Here is a 3,880-nt window from a genome sequence, read left to right as displayed (position 1 = left end):
TGACCGATTTAAAACTTAGAATATTTCAACAACTTTGTCCAGATAAAAGTCCGGACAATACATCATCCAAGGCTTGATCGATTTACAAAGTAATCCGGACAAGCTTTGTCCGATTTAACTTAATCCGGTCAACCTTTGTCCGGGTAAAAACTCTTAAACAAATACTTGATTTCTTTCCAAATATAAACAAGATTCATATAAAACCAGTAACAATTTTTATGCAAAAAGGTTTAGAAAACCACTCACCTTATCAGGCTTTTGAAACCAAATACTTGAAATCAACTTGAATCTCCAAACAGAAATAATCCGGTCAAACTCTCTTCTTTAAATCGCACACTTCTTTTCTAAAAGAAAGCCAGAAGAACAAAATGGAGGCTAAACCCTCCTTTTATACTTTCCAAATATGGAAAGTCGGCTAATCTACTCATAGCCACTTGCATGCATACATACACCATATATATATGCACATATGCACCTCTATCATGCATTTATATATATATATATATATATATATATATATCTAATTAATACACAATCTCACATACCCGCATGAACAAACATATCAATTTATCATGCCATCACGTAATCACTTAATCAGATAATCACATATTATTTACCTTGGGTGATAACCATGATTCAGTTATCACACAACGATCGACCATTTGGACCCACACATCTGAAGATATCCAGCAGGGGGGGGAGGGAATTCTTCAACACACTCATATCCCGGTGGGGGTCCGTTTCATCGTACTGAGGATACCCATTTATCCTTGCTTTTTCCCCAGCTTTCTTCCTCGCGGCACACATCTTATAATTATACGGCTTGGCCGACTTTCTCTCCCATATCTCCAAGATCTGGGCATCCAAAGCCGGATCTCAAATATAATAGCCCTGTACGTAAAAGTTTAGGCGATTATTAGGTTCAATACATAAATTATAATAAGTTGAATATATAACACAAACCTGAAATCGCTACCACATTCGGCATGTCACGTCCTTTGGGATTTTCTCCCAAGTGGTCCATGGGCCGTTAAACAGCTCTCGGTTGATCTTGGTGATCCGCCGGATCACTTTGGTGTCATTGAAACTATATAATGACGAATTGAATTAGCATCAATACAAATAATATATTTTTATCAATTAAAAGATGTAAATGTATTTACTCTTGACCGCGGATGCCAATAAACGTCCGCTGTTGTGGAAGCGGCTCCGGAGCAGCACTACCACGACCAGACTCAATCTCCTCCGGGTGTGCCGAAGCGGTACTAGAGCCTCTACCTGTACCGTGGGTAGGTGTACTGCCACTAGCTCGACCGGTGATCCGAGTACGTGGCATTATCGATTTTCTACAAAACAACGTTAGAAAACATACAACAATTATTCAAGAGGGGATGAAAGCCAGAAAGGGGTATTGTTTTCTTAGTCTAATCATGTGGAATTTGGACCACCCAGAAAGGAGTGCACATTACCTATGTTTTCTTAGTCTAATCATATGGAATTTGGACCACCGCTGAATTAGTACTACAACGAACTGTGGGACCTAAGTAAGTGTACGGGCTTCTTATGGTCGTTCGTAAAATAATGGGGCACATTGGTCAGGTAAGGCTCAGTAGCGTCTCAAGTTAAGCATCGTGGTAGATTTACATTTATTAAGTGCAAAAGTTTATGTATAAGTTTGCAAATAAATGATTGCTGCATTGTATTATTTTGTCCATATGAAAACCCGTGAGCTCACCAACTCTTTGTAGTTAACCTTGTTTTATGTTCCATGCTTTTCAGGTAATAAGTAAGAAATGAAGTATTTTGGAAGCATACTTGTAGCAAAACCGATTAAGTTCGCATTTGAAGTTTTTGTAAAAGAAGTACACTATCCCGTTTTGGTTATTGGTGTTAAACTCGATTTAATTTGTAAAATTGAAAGGTGCTATTTATTAACTGCTGTTGTGACTCGCTTACCTGTTACATCTCGTGTTTATGCTTTAGCGGGGTGTGACAAACATTAATGCATATTAAGAATCCACTGGATTCGTTGTACCAGTTCCTTGGAAGCTCTAACATTAATCTTCTCCTTGCAATGTTTCTTGTTGGAATGTTATCAACATCAAAACAGAGAATGATGGAGTTATCTTTAATGGCATTTCCTTATCATGATGAATATACAAATTAGTTAATATTGAAAATCAATAACAAGACATAAAGAATCATACCTGAAGCATGGATTGTACTTTTCTATCAACATCACCCGATATACTCTTCATCGGAAGTGTGATTCTCCACAACCATTTAAGATATGTTGGAAGATGCTCAATTTTAAGCTTGTTGCACTGATATGCTTGGAGAACAGCTATGCTTGATGGGAGATCTGGTAATTCTACAAGGTTACAACAAAATGAAAGGTCAAGGAATTTGAGACTAGAAAGTTGCGAAAAATCATGTCCTTGTAGCTCTAGTACTTGTAAGTTGGATAACTTGCAAAGAATAGGTGAGATGTCTCCATTTATCCAATTGCACGAACCAAGACCCAACCTTCTTAAGGAAGTTGGAAAACCAAAAAATTTCATGCTTGTGATGCCTGGATGAGGATTCTTGAAGGATGTATTATATAAATAAAGCACCTCTAAACAACCTTTTTGATCAAAGAGGCCCTTTGCTGGTATCTTAAGCTCTTTACAACCAGTGATATGAAACTCTTTTAAATGTTTTAAGCGACCGAAGTTGCCTTCAATGCTCTCTAGACTTTCGCAATATCGCAAATCAAGAGAACGAAGGTTGGTACAGTATTTTACAATTGACGAGGGTACAACTTTTATTCCAGTTCGCTCCAAAGAAAGCTCTTTCATGTTGTCCATGTTCATTTGAATCTTCGGGAACTTGCGAAGCTCAGAGCACCAAGAGAGATCAAGAGTCTCCAACTTTTTCATCCCTTTGATGGGTGGAAACATTTCAAGGCTCGTACAGGATGGCATTTCCACAGAAATAAGCCTTTCATGATATCCAATTGATGGATGAACATCTGTTAACTTCAGACAATAGTCGAGTCTTAATCTTTCAAGACATGGAAGTCCGTGAAAATCTGGTGTCCTGACAAGGTTACTGCAACCACCGAGGTCGAGCACTTTCAAATTTGGTAGATGATGTAGTATACAATTACACACAAGTCAACAATGACAAAATATTAAGTAAAACATATTATTCCAAAAACAAATAAAAATGGGGCATGTATCATTCAAATGTAACTTCAAAAGATATTATAGACAGTGCATTTAATTCCTAACTCCTARGAATTCAATGYTTGTCGACTTTTAACATTTAGTTMTTCSACAAAACTTAARACTAAATTAGATTTAAAAYAGAACACAAATATCATTGATAAGTAAAAAGGTTCATGCTTTAGCTACTTATATATTCTAATTACATTAACATTATATTCTACCTTGTTCGTATAAGTAAATACAATATATTCTGTAAATTACTCATATTTTTAATTTATCATCCACTTAATGAGAAAAACAATAAGAGTTACCTTTTCACCCTCCCAAAGTTGCTTTAGTGAGTCTGAACACAATAGTAGATAAGAAAGCTTAGTTGGTTGAAAATTTCTTGGCAATGAAGTTGCTGGATATTGAAAGCAAGAAATCCACCGAAGTTCCTTCATGTTTGCAACAACACGAGGAAAACTACAAAGAAACTCRCATCGAACTTTTAATGCTTCAATCCAATGATTTTCCTGTGATAGAGGAACAAAATGGTGTTAGGGTTGATTTAGAGTATCACTTTATTGGTATACGTATATGCATATATAACTTATATACAAGGCTAGATTAAACATTACGGTCCTTGCCTCCTCTGGTAGAGCACATATTGTTACAACATCCTCCCA

Source organism: Cynara cardunculus, unplaced genomic scaffold (genome assembly GCF_001531365.2).
Source record: "Cynara cardunculus var. scolymus isolate 2C unplaced genomic scaffold, CcrdV1 Un_Scaffold_2790, whole genome shotgun sequence".
NCBI classification, from domain to species: domain Eukaryota; kingdom Viridiplantae; phylum Streptophyta; class Magnoliopsida; order Asterales; family Asteraceae; genus Cynara; species Cynara cardunculus.
The sequence above is the reverse complement of the archived record's forward strand: the minus strand, read 5'-3'. Positions refer to the sequence as shown.